Source organism: Loxodonta africana, chromosome 2 (genome assembly GCF_030014295.1).
Source record: "Loxodonta africana isolate mLoxAfr1 chromosome 2, mLoxAfr1.hap2, whole genome shotgun sequence".
NCBI classification, from domain to species: Eukaryota; Metazoa; Chordata; class Mammalia; order Proboscidea; family Elephantidae; genus Loxodonta; species Loxodonta africana.
The window spans coordinates 121,408,774-121,426,761 of NC_087343.1; the positions used below are offsets into that span (position 1 = coordinate 121,408,774).

General features: G+C 39.7%; 1 protein-coding gene across 1 annotated transcript in view; it reads right to left on the reverse strand.

The window, feature by feature from the left end:
- EPB41L4A (erythrocyte membrane protein band 4.1 like 4A) overlaps positions 1–17,988 on the reverse strand; it is a 325,161-nt gene that overhangs the window by 62,185 nt on the left and 244,988 nt on the right. The window lies entirely within an intron of this gene.

Sequence of the window (17,988 nt, forward strand, 5' to 3'; positions counted from 1 at the left end):
ATTGCCTTTCTTTAGAGTATTAACATAAGATTCTAAGATATTTAGTACCATATATTAGAACACAAAAAATAATAGTTCTTGATAACTATGTGGTAAAGAAGTTACCATTTCTAGGTATGTATGACAGCTTACATTCAAAATCAAACCAAATGAAAAAAGTATTTCAAACCTGAGTTCGTAATTCAAGTGGAAAGATTAATAGAGACATGATTTGTGTCACTCACATGCAAAAAAAAATTTCAAATGTATTTTTTATGCAAACATTCCTAAAAGTCCAAACATGAATTTTTATAAGCTGTTATTCCACAGGTTGAATAGATGGCCAGGTGGACCAGCAGAGGGAGCCCAGAGCAGATCCAATGCTGGCAATCATGGTCAAAAGAAAGATAAGCAGGGCCCAGGCCCACCTGGAAGGTCTGATTCCTTTTGCAGGACAGAGGCTGATGACTTTGCAGGCATAGATGTGCAGGCACCTCACCTTGGGCACTTCGGATGAGCAGGGGGAGCCAGCCAGCTTAGATGCTTGCAGTCCTTGTTCAACGAACTCTATGTGGCATGCAGGTTATGTTTTCCTCAGTGATATATTTTGCAGGGCTACGTAGTGGTTAAGTGCTACGGCTACTAACCAAAGGGTCGGCAGTTCAAATCCGCCAGGCGCTCCTTGCAAACTCTATGGGGCAGTTCTACTCTGTCCTATAGGGTCGCTATGAGTCGGAATCGACTCGATGGCACTGGGTTATCCATAGTTAGTCCTTGAATCCAAAGTGTAATTGCCACTATCGCTGAGGTTTTTTGTTTTTTTTTTTTTGGTGAAAAAGTACACAGCCAAAGAGACACTATTTCAACAATTTCCACATGTACAACTCAGTAACACTGGTTACATTCTTCAAATTGTGCTACCATTCTCGTTATACTTTTCCACATTATTCCACCACCATTATCTTAAACTTAATGCCCCCTAAGCTTCCCATCCAACCTTTTGAGATGCTGTTGTCAATTTGATTTCACACAGGTAATTCTTTAAAAGAGCACAATGCTCAGAGCAGATGTACTTTACTAATTAAAATAAGCTATTTTTTGGTTCAGAGAAGACTTTGGGGAATAGTTTTGGTTTAAGCTTTAAAGTTTAAAGATTGCCTCAGGGTCACTGAGGATTTTTGAGTCACGGAGATGAGTTGGTGATACAAATACAAGCAAACATTTATTGGGTATTCACTATGTGTCAGGTGCTGTTCTAAGCACTTTATATCTATTTACTCATGTGATCCTCAAAATAATTCTATGAAGTTGTTGTTGTTGTTAGGTGCCATCGAGTCGGTTCCGACTCATAGCGACCCTATGCACAACAAAACACTGCCCGGTTCTGCCCCATCCTTACAATTCCTGTTATGCTTGAGCTCATTGTTGCAGCCACTGTGTCAATCCACCTCGTTGAGGGTCTTCCTCTTTTCTGCTGACCCTGTACTCTGCCAAGCATGATGCCCTTCTCCAGGGACTGATCCCCTCTGATAACATGTCCAAAGTATGTAAGAAGCAGTCTCGCCATCCTTGCCTCTAAGGAGCATTCTGGCCGCACTTCTTCCAAGACAGATTTGTTCGTTCTTTTGGCAGTCCATGGCATATTCAATATTCTTCGCCAACGCCACAATTCAAAGGCATCAACTCTTCTTCGGTCTTCCTTATTCATTGTTCAGCTTTCACATGCATATGATGTGATTGAAAATACGATGGCTTGGGTCAGGCGCACCTTAGTCTTCAGGGTGACATCTTTGCTCTTCAACACTTTGAAGAGGTCCTTTGCAGCAGATTTGCCCCATGCAATGCGTCTTTTGATTCTATGAAGCAGTGCATAGTAAAGAATTTAACTTTACCCAAAGAATTTGGTCTTTGTCCTTTGTTCCTGAGAGAAAACCTCTAAAATCTTGGACTTTCTCCAGTGATCGAACTGTCTTTGTTGAGGCCTCTGACCAACCTGAGAGTTATGCTAACGACTTGCCTCCTGGATGGGCTTGGCCAGGCCAGGCTAGAAGGACCCACAACGTGATATTAGCACCCTCAGGGGTGAGGGACACGATTCAGTCAATCGTGCCTATGTAATCAGGCTCCAATAAAAGCTCCGGACACACAAGCTCCATGAGCTTCCTGGCTGGTGATAGACTTTGATGCATGTGGGAAGGTAAGGCATCCTTTGGGATATGGAAGCTCTGCACTGGGAACCTCCCAGATCTCACCCTATGAGTCTCTTCCTTTGTATCCTTTTTGCTATAATAAAACTGTAACTGTAAATATAGCACTTTCTTGAGTCCTGTGAGTTGTTCTAGCAAATTAATGAACCCAAGGAAGTAGTGGAAGCCAACAGGTCAGAAGTCTGGGGGACGTGGGGACCCCGAAACTTATGATTGGTATCCTAAGCATATAGTGGGAAGCTCTCAAATTTGTAGCCAGCAGGTCAGATGTGTGGGTGTAGTGGGTTCCCCCAAGCTTGTAGCTGACATCTGAGGTCATGAACAGGCTTGGCAGTCTGGAGAACTGTGCCCGTTAACTTGTGGGATGTGGCCTAGGTCAGGATCAGAAGAAGTATTACATGGGCAGTTGGGAATAGAATGGAATAGACTGATTTGACATTGATTTGATTACTAATAATATTATCCCCATTTTAAAGATGAGAAAAACTGGCATTTCCCAATGTCCCCCAGCTCATGGATTTGGCTTCAGAGACTAAGCTCTAAACCACAATACACTTCCTTCCACAACTGTCACCTGTGCCCCATTCAAAACAGTTCAAAAGTCAGCCAAGTCAGAGAGGTGGATGCTTTAGAGGACAAGTAGTAGGGATGTCAAACAAGGAGAACATTGGGTAGTCAAGTGAGAGAATCTCTCTCAAGGGCAACTAAGACTGAAAAGCAACAAGAAGAACACTTAAGTATTCCCCATATTGGCAATCTTCTACCCATCAGGAAAGATAAACACTTTAAAACAGACCTTCAACAGAGAAAAGAGTGATTTCAAATACGAGCTCTAAAAACTATTATTCTAAGGAATTTGATATGGGTTCAACATCAAAATTTTATTCCTATTTGGAATCCTGAAATGCAAAGGTAAGCCTGGAGATACTTGTAGCACTAAATGTAAGCTTGTGTTGGAGCCAGCAATAATAGCTGCGCAATATCCACAATCTAGACATTATAAAATAAAAACTTTGGGGTCTATAACAGTAAATTTCACCAGGTGTGATCAACCAGATGCCATCAGTTCCCCTGAGCCACTGCACACACTTTCAGACATCTGCAGGGCCCAATCACTGTATATTTTGCCATAACCATTAATAACATCACAAGGGCAGAGTCTCAAAACTGCAAGCACAGAATTGGGAAGTAGCTGCTTCTCACATATAAACCCCTATATAGCATGGCCCTGGGGCAGTGGTGGTGGTTGTTGCTGTGTACTGTCAAGTCAAATTCTACCCATAGGAACCTCACATGACAGAGCAGAACTGTCTCCATAGGGTTTTCTTGGCTGTAATCTTTACAGGAGCAGACCACCAGTTCTTTTCTCCAGCAGAGCCTGGTGGGTTAAAACCATGAACCTTGGTTAACAGCCGAGCACTTAAGCCTTTCACTACCAAGGCCATCAACTCAACATAATTACCTTTAATTCCTCCTATTAAGCTTTACTGAAATATAGTATTGTCCTCAGCAGGTATTACTAATTTACAATTAGTAAATTAGGTATTACTAATTTACAATACAAATAAAACGGGCCTAGGGCTGTTTTCCCTGTGTGGGGTGGGGAGGAGGTTACACCAGTGGGATCAAACCCAGTGCCAATAGCACCAATCAAAAGAGCATCCAGGAAAGGTGAACAGCATGTTAACTCAGTCTCTATGCAACTAACTGATGAATAAACCTAGGTGTGTTCCAACCCTCATCCCTTTAGACTGACTTGTTAGTCGCCGTTGAGTCTGCTCTGACTCATGGCGGGCAACCTTGCGTATAACAGAATGAAATGTTGCCCAGTCCTGTGCCACCTTCGTGATTTTTTGATATGTTTGAGCCCATTGTTGCAGCTATTGTGTCAAACCATCTCATTGAGGGTTTCTCTCATTTTCTTTAACTCTCTACTTTACCAAACATGATGTTCTTTTATAGTGACTAGTTTTTCCTGATGACATGTCCAAACTAAGCTTCCAGCATGGTAGCAACATGCCACCACAGTATGACAAACTGACAGGTGGGTGTTAGACTGACTGGTCTTTAACCTAACAACTGATCACCTTGGGGAAAGTGCAGTTGTTTAATCACTTCACCTAGTTTCCTTCCATCATAATCTTCCCTAATTAATAAATAAAAACTGAGCAATATTTTCAAATAGAAACATCGCAAGCTGTGTCTATTTTCTTAAAGAAACCAACATTTGGTTTTTCAAAATATCCAAATCATAATTTTTAAGAAGAAACTATATGGACACTTTTCTCCCTCCCCCCAATTTTTTTTTTTTTTTCAGAAAAAAAGTATGTGCGTGCTCTCTCTCACAGACACGTAAGCAGTATAGCCAAGCCTCTGCAAAAGTCCTGTCAGGACTATTTTGCTAACGTAACAGTTAGAGGACTTTTATATACACAGCATTAATGAGATAAAGTATTGTCAGTAATAAAATCTAATTCATGGCTTTTTAAACTCAAAATGGTGAACTACTAACTAAAAGATTTGTTTACTTTTTTTTTACTCCGGTGGCTCAATGGTTAAGCACTTGGCTGCTAACCAAGTGGTTGGCATTTTGAACCCACCAGTGATTCCATGGCAAAAAAAGACATGGCGGTCTGTTCCCATAAAGATTACAGCGTAGAAAACCCCATGGGGCAGTTCTAATCTGTCACATGCAGTCACTATTGAGTCGAAATCGACTAGACAGCACCTGGCAACAACTCCATAACTAATGTGAACTAGACAAGCCTGAGTTTTAAAAACCTTACTAATAAAACAATAGTATAGGAGACTACGTGGGAGAAGCCACTTAAAACATTAACTTACTGGGAACATCTCTGAAGTATTCATTCATATAATACTCATACAGTTATTATAAATTACAGTAAAACTGGAGAAAGCCAGAACCTGTGTAAGGTGGAAACCTGTCAGAGAAGGAAAACTAAAATATTTTCCACTAAACAGGCAGTGACAGAAAAGTGGTGACTGCACCCTGTCAAAGGCAGAAAACTTGTGAGACCCGGAAAAACAAGGCAGTTCAGTTGAGTTACTAAATATGTACTTAAAAGTAATAACTGTACTTTAAAAATATTATATTATATATGTACTTAAAAGTAATAACTGTACTTTAAAAATATTATATTATATATGTACTTAAAAGTAATAACTGTACTTTAAAAACATTATATTTTAACCATCTATTCAATTAGTTCAAATTAGTGACGTTTTACCCCCCTACTACCACTGGAGAAGAAAGCCAGGCAATCCAGTAAAGCTAGGTTATATGTTAGTTATTGAAATCTGCAAAGGTAAGAAATGTAGGTTTTGCATTTTTAGGTTTACTGACTTTCCATTTTGCTGACACGTACTGCTTTCCTTCAAACTTTTCCTCCCCAAAGCATACCACTTTCCAGCCCTTCTATATTAGCTCATACTCTTGGGCTACAGAAAAAAGTGATCTGACAAACCCATCACACTAAAGGGCTCATGTCTTTATGTATTATGTGCCACAGAAGAGTTCCATTTTAAAGACAAGTAAAAGGAGAGGCCAAATAGTAACTAAAACAATTAACTGATAACAATGGAATTTCAGGCACTGCTCCAGGAGATATTTCGAGGTTGAAGAAATCTTTTCCCCCACATTTTTTTCTTTGTAAATTATAACAGACAAACAGAAAAGATCATAACACACATATGAACAACTTAACAAGCAGTTATAAAATGAACTGCCATTTAACCACCACCCATTTCAAGAATAAAACATCAGACCATTCTTCCTACGCTACACAAGTCACCCCATTTGGGGCATCTCCTCATCTTTTAAATAAAGTGCAACAGTTGTTTTCTGTCTAAAATATCTCAAAACATGAATTATTATGTATATATTTCATAATAAATATATTTATTGTCTTAGTTATCTAGCGCTGCTATAAAAGAAGTACCACAAGTGGATGTCTTCAACAAACAAATTCATTCTTTCACAGTCTAGGAAGATAGAAGTCCAACCTCGGGGCACCAGCTCCAGGAGAAGGCTTTTTCTCTCTGTCAGTTCTGGGGGAAGGTTCTTGTCATCAATCGTCCCCTGGTCTAAGAGCTTCCCAGTGCAGGAACCTAGGGTCCAATGGATGTGCTCCGGTCCCAGTGCTCCTTTCTTGGTGGGAGAGGTTCCCCTGTCTTTCTGCTCACTTCTCTCTTTCATGTCTCAAAAGAGATTGACTCAAGACACGACCTAATCCTGTAGATCAAGTCCTGCCTCATTAACACAACTGCCTCTAATGCTGCCTCATAAACTTCACAGAGGCAGAATTTATAACACATAGGAAAATCACATCAGATGACAAAATGGTGGACTATCACACAATACTGGGAATCATGGCCTAGCCAAATTGACATAAATTTTTGGTGCACACGATTCAATCCTTAACACTTATAAAATACAGTAACAATGAAGGACACATCACTGTGTCCCTAACAACTCCCCACATGGTGTTTTGCACTTGGTAAGACTCAATTAAAGTCTGTTATTATAATTTACTGCTTCTACTATTTTTTCCACTGTTGTTAGTTGCCATCAAGTTGATTCCTACTCATGATGACCCCATGTGTGCAGAGTAGGATGTCTTATTTTACTAATTCACTATAATATCTGTCATTTTCTCCATAATGCCAGTCTAAAGTTGGTGAAACCAAAGCACCCCTGTGATATCAATATTTGGTGATGAATATACATAGATTTTCAATTACAAAAACACTTGGCCCTTAAATAGCGTTACAAGTCTGACAAAAGTAGTAGCTCACATTTGACATCTGTCAACCTAAATAAAATTTTGATATTAATTAAATGTTGCCATTGCTTTTAATTTACATAATAGGTGAGAACGGTGAGTGGGTAACACCAAAGTTTTACATATACGGTATATATGTGTGTGCGTGTGTGCGTGCGTGAGTGCGTGAGTGTAAATGAAAATGCTCCTTCTGTTATACCAGAAAAGGACAAATAGCCATTGAGCAAAGCAGGATTGTGAACCCTTGTGTGCTCCATAGGATTTTCAAGGATGTGGCCTTTCTGAAGCAGATCACCAGGCCTGTCTTCCAAAGTGCCTTTGGGTGGGTTTGAATCACCAACATTCTAGGTAGTTTGTACAACCTAAATTTAGGATAATGATGTTAGGTTCAATAAGTATCAAAAGAAAGACAAAAACAAAAACAAAAAACCTGGATGTGGTAGTTGTGGAGCAACAGGCCACGAAGCCATATCCTGCAGGAACGGGCTGCTTTAAATGCGGTCTCTGCTATAGCATGTTGCACTTTTAAATGAAAGCCAGAGATTACTGCAAACAGTAGTTACTGACATATGATTATTAAGGCTTTCAAATAAATCTGTATTTTATTTTAGATAAAATAATATATTAATTCTAGTGAGACCACTTAGGATTAGCCAAGGACAACCTATTCATTTTATATATTGTCTATACTAAAAAGACAAAGGGCTTTATTTCAACAAGTTGGCCAAATTTGGAAGAACAAGTTTATCAGGGGACTGCTATAGCTTATTAAATTGCCAAATCTAGCTCATGGCTTGTGATAAGTTTTGTTTGTGGACTGTTAAATGCTACAGCTTAATACGGGCGCGCGCAATGTCCCTGCAATACCCAAGTTTGTTAATTTTTAAGACACCATATCCAAAAAATCCCAGCCTGTAGGCATCAGACCACTACCAGAGCTGTAGTTCGATTTTGCTCGCAGTTGAGTGCCCCTGTTCTTAGGTGACCATCACTTTTAATCCAGGAAAAGTGCCATCAGCAATAGAATCAACTTTCTCAGGATCAATTTAGCTGCCTTGGAAACAATTCTTTAAAAGTCATTCCTGTGATGTCGAGATTTGGTGGATGTTATGGTGAATTAGTAAAATAAGACATTAATTTTCTAACACTACAAATTATGGTCAAAGAGTAAAGTGGTGAAGGTATTAATTCTAGTGAGACCACTTAGAATTATCTAAGAGCACACAATTCATTTTACATATTGTTCATATTAAAAAGACAAGGGGCTCTATTTCAAGAGGTTGACCAACCTATCATCATGGAAGGTTTTATATTTGACAGAACATACACTCAAGGAATTATATAAAAGTAAATTTCAAAACATGTAATTTGAAAAATAGAGATGTTTTTACATCCAGTGGCTAACTCTTTAAAGTTCAAATACCTGACATCAGCCCATTCATTCCAAAGAGACAGCCAGACCCCTGCTTTTCCTAAGTTTATGCATTCAAAAGACCCAAGGGGGTATTTAAGAACAGCTGCCTCTTTACCACAAATACACAGACTTTTAAGACTTTGATTTTGGTACATGTCAACAGCAAGATCAAACAAGGCATTCTGCTAAAAAGCTGGAGTGTACATTATAAATGATAGGCATGGATGAGAACGACGCTAGGAAAATAAGACTATGCAAGGAAGGTCTCTTTCCAAATTGGCCTGCTTCCAATTTCCTAATTTTTTTTTTTTTAACCCAGCACTCAGAAACCCTGGTAGTGCAGTGGTTAAGTGCTATGGCTGCTAACCAAGAGGTAGGCAGTTCGAATCCACCAGGTGCTCCTTGGAAACTCTATCGGGCAGTTCTTCTCTGTCCTATAGGGTCGCTATGAGTCGGAATCGACTCGATGGCAGTGGGTTTGGTTTTTGGTTTTAATCCAGCACTGTCTTGGATCCCATTGATTTCATCATCACCAAAACGATAAATCTGGGAATGTGAGTTACGCAGTCTTGAAGTTTTTTTACCCAAGTACTCATTAAAACAACTCTGAGAAACTATGTACCTCAGTGCATGTTTTTAAGATGATAGCTAATATTTTTCATCAAATATTTCAATAGTACCAAAGGATGTAATTTGTAGCATATAGTAAATATTGAAATTTTAAAATTGAACTGTCCCATGACTCTCTTTAATGTATCCAATGTAATAAAATACCATAGCAATTTGATACCCGCAGTCGACTATTTTAAAAGATACATGAATGGAGTTGTTTAGCAACTGGAAATTCATAGCATTCTTCTTTCTCTTTGAATTTGCATTTCAATTCCACTTCCCCTGCAAAAATTTATCCCAAAGTTTTATGCATGAAAGTTTTTTATTCATAATTCTACCATACTTCTTCGTGACTAAATATAGAAATGAGTTAAATAAAAGGTTTATTTTCCATGATCATGAGGCTCTAAGTGCTAAAAATTTCTTCTGGATAAAGTTATCATTATAATTATTATTAGCATGCTATTAGTATAGCATGCTAATATTGATAAATAATTCTTAAAAATAAAAAGTAATTATTAATGAGGATCCCCAGTAACACAGTGGTTAAGAGCTTGCCTGCTAACTGAAGTCAGTGGTTCCAACCCACCAGCCACTGTGCAGGAGAAAATCTGCTCCCATAAAGATCATAGTCTTGGAAACCCTAAGGGGCAGTTCTACTCTGTCCTATGGGGTCACTATGAGTGGATTTGTTTTTGTTTTTTTTTAATTATTAATGAGAAGAAAGGAGTGGTTTTATTTTTCCAACAATTACATTTGAGATCCATTTGAGAATATTATTTTTTGCTAGAATGGAACAGTTTAGCAGCAATTCTATTCCTATTTTTATTTTGACAGATTTTTCAATGCTGAAAAGCCTTGTTTACCAAAAAAAGGTGTGTATTTAAGACAGTCTGTTACAGGGACTTCACCAATGTCCCAAGGAACATCTCCAAGTTACATGTCTAAATAATAGTACTATATTATTCAAAATTGTTTTGAATGTTCTATCAGGTAACAAATCAGTTGAGCTCTCCTTCAATTTCACTGAAAGTCAAAATGAGAAAATAACTTAGAAAAGGATATGTCACTTGGTAATGAGAGTCATTCACTTGGCCAACACCAATCCAGAAGACTTAGTTATTTAGGGACAAAGCACTATCATAGGCTCAGATGGAGATGGAGTAGAGGTCTGTTTTTTTGTAAAAGGGGAGAAGATCCATTGCAAAAGGGCAGGCAGAAAGAGAATCAGCATGTCTAGTACCACAGGCAGAGTTTTAGGCAGATTCGTTTTAGGAAAGAGAATCTGGAAATTGATTCGATCAAAACTGTGCCCACATACCTGTCAGAAAGCCCTCATGTAACCCACTCCCCCTAACCAGGGGTGTGGGTACCTCAACTTGAAATCTACTGCTCTAATGCACACGTCCTTCAAAAACCACTTCCTTTAAGACAGCATCATCAATCATCTCTAGTCATAAGTAAGTTGTCCTTCTGAACTCTTACAACTCCTTCTGTGTTCCACTCCACATTTGACACATCCTGCCTGTATTTAAGTACATCTTTAAACAAAAAGGATCAGCACAAAGCTGGTTCCTGTGAGGCGGAGGTTAAAGATGTCCCAAATGTCTAACTTTTCCAAGCTGCTGTACCACTCCATCATCTCTAATATCAACTACTCCCTCTCCCCTCAGTACTCTCCCTCCTCTCTCTGGGGTCCCTAATTCATTGCAATGTCTCACAGAACTCATGAACTATATATAGGAAATGGCTCACTCGGTTGTGGAGGTGGGCAAGTCCCAAATTCATGGGTCAGGCATAGAATTCTCCATGGCCCTCAGACTCTGCCCAAAGGCACTCAGGTTTCTCACACCATGGGCCAGGAAGCCCACTGTGCTGTCTCCTGTGGGGACTCTGCTGCTGGTCTCTCCTTCTTTGGTGGTGATGGGCTCTCCTCTCTGCTCTGGAAATGGCCCTCTTTTAAGGCAAAACTGACCAATCCCCTCCATGGGCCACAATTATCTTATTTGTACAGCCCTACCCAATCACCTGGGTGAGAGTCACAAGACCAGGGTTAGAAAGGCCACACATAAAAGTAATTAATCGAACTGCAATCTTTTACCTCTCTAGTCTGGCAAAGAGGTTAAGAGGATAAGGTTGAAAGTCATACAGACTTTGTTTCTCAAACAGGATTTCTCAGCTCTGCCAACTTACTCATTGTGTGATCCTGGGCAAGTTATTAAACCCCTCTGGTCCTCAGTTGTCTTTATCTATAAAATGTGGATACCACCAACTACTTACATGGTAGATGTGAGGATTAAAAGTCCTTAGTACAGTAAGCACTAAATAAATAACTGCTGTATTATTATCATTATTATATGATTAAGTTCCTATAGATTAGGGCCAAGTTTTGTTCATTTTCTTTGCACCATGGAATGGAGTCTTATGTCAAAGAGGTGCTCAATAAATTCTTGTTAAATGAAAACGGAAAGGAAGATGGTATCATTTATGGCAACTGAGTAGAGCTATGATTTTAACTTGAATTTTCTTTTTTTTTTTTATACCATAGGCCTTTAGCTTTGCTTGTTTTTCTACTTTTGATAGTTATGCTTGGAATGCTAAATATCCCCAGAAAGAGTGAAAACATTAACTTTTTAGAGAAAATCTAACTAGACTTGCCATATATTAACAGCTCTTTGGCAGAATGAAAATAAACAGTTTCAAGGCAGAATAGAAAAGAGTGCCTATAAAGGAAAAACATCCTTGAACAAACATACACCCTTCACTATATAATGCTACTTAACACTTTTTGCACTTAACACTGTTACTGCCTTTTGCTCTCTTTGCTAGATAAAATGTCCCAAAGAACTTAAGCATTTTCTTAAAAGATGGCTCAGTAGCTCAGTGTAAAAGCAGGCTGACTTGCTGCTCCTCTATAAAGGAACAGAATGTACTGTCTTCTTGATAGTATCTGCTGAAATAAGTCAGATCTATATGAGTAAAGGAATCGCACGTAGGGACAAAAACAGAGATGTACCTTTACAAATAGTTCTAGGCAAGCAGGCTTTCGTCTCTTTATTTTCCATTTTCTTTCCAAGCATGGACTCATTATTCCAAATTCAAATCCTGTACCTGCTCTTACTATCTGTGTAACTTTGAATAAGTACTTAGTCTCTCTGAGCTTCAGTTTCCTCATCTGTAAAATGAGGATACGACCCACCTTTCTCACAGGGTTACTAAAAAGACTATATCAAGTAATGTTATCCATTGTTTAGACATAAGGAAACCAAAACAAAAACAAATCAGTTGCCGTGGTGTTGACTCTGATTCCTGGAGACACCAACTCAAATTAGAAAGGGATTCATCACAATTACACAACAGGATCTCACAGAACCAAATGTGGAAAACAGAGCCAGCCTGAAGGTCACTGGAATTCATGGCTACTAAGTCCCAATAGTGCAAATGGTTAACACGCTCTAATGGGGAGAGTTGGTGGTTCAAGTCTACCTAGCGGTGCCTCAGAAGAAAGGCCTGGTGACCTTTCAAAAAATCAGCCATTGAAACCCTGTGGAGCACAGTTTTACTCTGACACACATGGGATCACCATGAGTGAGAATAAACTCAAAAGCAACAGGTTTATTGGTAAACCTCCTGCTCCCATTCTCTTCTCAAAGCTTCATGGTACCTCCGTGTTTCTCACAGTAAGTCAAATCTATTCTGCTTTGTCTGCAAACCAGCTTCTCTGTTCATGTGTGTACCCAGTACCTGGAATGTAACAGCGGCCCCAAACAGTTTAGATCCTCTCAGCCAAGTGACTCATTCTCTGGGTTCCAATTCCAACTTCTCTGGAGAGGAATCCAATTACATGGCTTTGCCAGGTGTACATTCTCACCCCAGTAGAGAATGGAGGGGGTCAAGGCCATTTTTACAGAGATCTGCTCCTTCATCCCTTCAGGATGCTTGGTCACACGATCTGTATAGCACAGTGTTCAAAGTGCCCAGTAGCCCACCTGCTCTACAATAAATGTAGTTCCTTTCTCCCTTGCTTCACCTCCTCTCCCTACGCCTAACAAAATAGCACTGAACTCCAGGACTACAAACATTTTTCACATTAATGCTAACAAATAAGGCAGCAGAGCTATAAAAATTAATCCCAGCTTTCTAAAAATCTAAAGAAAATGCTGGCAGAGAAACTACCACTGGAAATTGTCAATCTGATAGTAAAACAAAGGTGTAGTATCCTCAGATGCCATCTGCTCGAGAGATGAATCCCAAAGCACAACCTCAAGTCACTGACAGACACATCCTCATATCCCAGCATGAAGTGGAAGGGAGAGAAGCGAGAAAGCAAGGAAATTTGCCTAAACGGTTAGTAAAATCAAGAATTGTGAGGGCAAAAAATTGCCAACGTGGAGCCAGTTTGCATTGCTGACTTCCAAAAATATAAGCAGGTTCAAGAAAGGACTAGTCTGTGGTTATGCTCACACAAAATTGAAGGCAGAAGCAAAGCTATACAAAAACCTGTCCAGAAAGGAATGCTTCTTTTTATTTGCATCGAGCAAGACAGCACTAATTTTTAATTATAAGTTAACGAAAGAGGTAAGAACCCAAATTCATCTGTTCAATTTTAATGAATTTAAAGTTTATAATTAATTTCAATTAAAATTATCAGTAACAGTTTCATGTGAATTTTAATATGTTTAAAAGACCCAATTAAAAAGTTTTCCAAGGACAAAAATATGACCTAATAAAATACGTATTTCCAATGACAAAAAATATATTTCATAATCTGGGAAGGTATTTTTCACAAGCCTGTAAGATTTCTGGAGTGGTGAAAACCAAGGTTAAAAAACTTTCCCAAAACTCCCTCATATTTGAAACTCTGTGACAGTTAAACTCAATAGAGTAATAGAGAATTTTAGAAAGAAGAGGTGTCTTTAAAGATCAATTCCTTCATTTTATGGATAATAAGATGAAAGCTCAGAATGATAAGTGACATGTTACAGGTCACAGCCAAATTAGACCAAGAATTCAGGTCTATCCAAATCAGATACAACTTTATACCCCCCCCCCCCCTTTTTTAATCACTTACCACTGTACCATAGGCCTTCTCAATGCAAAGTTTTAGGTAGTCAGCCGAGAAGCAACCTAAGACCTCGTCAGAACAAAAGCTCTTACAGTCAGTTAAGGGAAAGTGGGATCACAGGTTCGGACCATATCTTAACAGATCAGTGAATTCTGGTTTGTCACCTTGTGGAAGAAAGGACCACAATCAAATTCTCTCCCAAAGAAAGTGAACACTCTTAAATTTTCTAGAAATTATCTCCGCAACCACCCACACAACAACACTTGGTCAACATGACTTATTCTAATTCCCTTGTATGAGAATTAACTAATTTCTTCCCTTTTCTGGCTTCAGCTGACCTAGAGGAGATAAACAAAAACAAACTTCACTAACACCCATCAAACGCTCCTCCATAGATGTAAAAGCTGTCATGTCCCTGTCTTTTCCGTCTCTTTACCCTCAATTTTCCTTGACATTCCTCACAGTGCTTGTGTTTCACATCTAGATACCGGCCAGCTTCCAGAACTTGCTACACTTGCAAACTACCACTTTGAGCCTCAGTTTCCTATATACAACATAAAGTGACTGTCTTCTACTTCATCTAATCCAAGGGCTTCTGAGTTCCACCATGAGTCTTCATCATTTGATACAATGTAGTAACGTTATGACTTGCTGACTCGTAGTACAATCTTCTATATTTTAGGACCTGGATTAAAACATACAGATATGAACGTATCTTACGCCCCTCTTGAAGACTCGGGTTATTTGTTACAACACAGTAGAAATTCCTAACATTAGAATTTTGTATGATATGTCTTATATTGTTCCATTACTTTTTCCATAAATCAGGTTGTACGCTTTCCAGCATAAAGGAGTGTCCTCACCTCTGAGCTGTCTGAGAACATCTCTATCAGAAACTTGAATGCACATTTGAAACCATTATGTGAACTTAATTCATGACAGTTATCTGCAGGGCTTTTTAAAAATACAGCATGGTAAAAATTCACATGGTCTTAAAGAATACAGAGTCACCCTGACCTCCATTCTCTCAGAAGTCCTTCCCAGAAGACACTAGTGTTACCAGTTTCTTAAGTATCCTGCCAGAAATAGTCTAATTTATGCAAACACATATGTATGCATATTCCCACCCCTGATTTTTGTCATTTGTCTTTTTTTTTTTTTTTAATCTTTTTTATTCGATGTGAGCATATTGCACATTGCCAGACCCCCTGCCTTTTTTTTGATACTATACCCTGGAGATCATAGAACATTCCATATCAGAATATATGATTTTTTTTTTTTCCCCCTTCTCTGCATTGTAGACTCTGACTGACCTGAGTGCAAACCTCAGCTTTGTCACCCTGGACAAGTCCCAGCCTCCATCTTATTACCTGTACATTGACAGTCACAGTGTATGCTAAAAGAAATGAATGAGGTACCATGTGTAAAGGGCCTAGCACAGTGCCAGGCACAGAGTGATGCTCAGTAACTTTTAGTGTGTGGCATTCCTCTCCCTTGGTGGGTTCGTCATGGGGTCTGGCCTTTCAGAGTAGATACCGTGGGACCATGTGAATTAGGCTGACACAAGTTCAAATCCTGGTCTCGGATCAATTGCAATCAATTTCAAATCAGTTCTGTTCTCCTCTGTTGTGACACCAGCTGCACATGCAGCACTTCTTCCTCTGACCCTAACCATCTGGAGCTCCACCAGACCTCCCAAGATAAAGGACACAGTCCTCCAGACTGCCAGGGCTACCCGAGACCTCAGACACCAGCCACAGCCTGGGGGAATCCACAACATCCTTACTTTCAACTTGCTATCTACAGATTTAGGGGTTTCCCTCTAAATTTCATGATGCCAGTCATAATAAGCTCAGCGGTTCTGCTGGCTCCTGCTATTCCCTCAGGTTCAATAATTCGCTAGAACAACTCACGGAACTCAAAAAAGATGTTACAATTATAGTTTTATTACAGCAAAAAGGGTGTAAAAGAAGAGATGTATACAGCGAGGTTTGAGAGGGTTGCCAGTGTGGAACTTCCACATCCCAAAGAATGTGCTACCCTCCCACATGCATCAATGTCTATCACCAACCAGGAAGCCCATGGAGCTTCTGAGTCCAGATCTTTTACCGGGCGTCTCACGACGTAATTCAAACTCAAGTCTCTCTCCCCTGAGGTCAATTAATATCATGAGGTTGATACCGTGAAATTGCTATTACAAGGGTTTTCTGGCATAGCCCCTATTCAGCATGAGTCATAAACCCTCAGGTGAGTTCTGGAGTCCTTACCAAAGACACTCCAATCATTGGGGAAAGTGCAGGGTTTTAGAGGTTATTTCTCAAGAACCAAGGACAAAGATCAAATTCTTTGGATAAAGTTAACCCCACAAAAGATGGTATTGCATGGAGTGCATATATATTATCTTCTTAGGCCAGTTCCCTGCTGAGGGATACTTCTTTCCAGTCTCTGTGGCCATGATCAAGAAAGCAACAGGTCTCCTCATACTGTAAAAGTGATGTTGCTGATCTAATAACTTTCTGAACCAACTCAGAGCATAAAGACTTACCTGCAGAATTCCTGATCTAGAGCCTCAGCTTCTGTTTGCTGCTCAGTCAACAAGTTTGTTTCCCTCCCTGAGTTCTTAGAGCTTTGCCCTTTCTCTTCTCTGTTTCCATTATAGGCTTGACATGAAAAAACGCACTCTGGTGGGCCTAGGAATTACTTACTTCAATTGGGGAACCACATTACATAGATGTTAGAATGATTAACTATGTGAACTTTAAAACCATCATGGAATCTCATCATTATTATAAATTCACTATAAGGAATTCGTTGTTTCCAATTCATAGCCACAGAAAATACCCAGGAGGCTGGAGCAGTGGGTGTTGATGGGGGGGGCAGGTGATGATGGTGGTGTAAAAATCAGAGAAGAAAAATGACCTGGACTAAAGGCTACACTGAAAAGCACTAACTCAATAAGAAAGATAACCCCTGACTCTGTGCTCCTAATACTGCTTCACAACAGCTGCCTCGGGTACTCAGAGACCTGTAAGCAGGCGAGACAGAAGAAACCTACACATGAAGGGCACTTCGACATGCCCACTTCCCTCATGCCCTATTTATACCAAATTTTGAAGAACTATGGGAACCCTACCCAATTTTCTTCCCAAGCCCCATTCACTGTACTTGAATGGCCTTTCCCCATCTCCTGCACTCAACATAATCCTATTATCCTTTGTATATGAAGTTGGGAGTTTCTGGGTGGTACAAATGGTTAACACTTGCAACTGCTAAAAGGTTGGAGGTCCAAGTCCACCCAGAGGTGCCTCAGAAGAAAGACCTGGAGATCTACTTTTAAAAAATCAGCCACTGTAAACCGCTGTAGAGCACAGATCTACTCTGATACACATGGGGTCATCACGAGTCAGAGTCGACTCGATGGCAACTGGTTTATATGAAGTAGATACTATTACGGCAAATAGAATTCAAAGACTGACAGGGAGATCAGCAGACTCTTCCACACTGTGTACAAAAGACTTCCTTTTGGTTTAAGAGAAGGAAACTAGAGTCTACCAAGCCCCTAGATGTGCTCAACACAACACTCAGTCCATTTCAGACATCATCCTCACGGCAACAACCTGTGAGGCTGGGAGTGGTATCTCCTCCATTTGACAGGCAAAGAAACTGAGGCTCAGACTGGCTAAGTGACCTCATAAGGTCACACATTCACTATGTGGGATGTTGAGGTTGAACCCAACTTTATCAGATCTAGTTTACTAGATTACGCTGCCTTCTTCTGACATACCAGTCTCTACTCACACAGCTTGACTTTCCTTTGCTTTAAAAAAGAAAAAAGATTTCTGATTACCATAAGCCAAACTGCTGACCCTTACATCTGACACAATATCCTCATCAGAGGAAGTGCTCAAT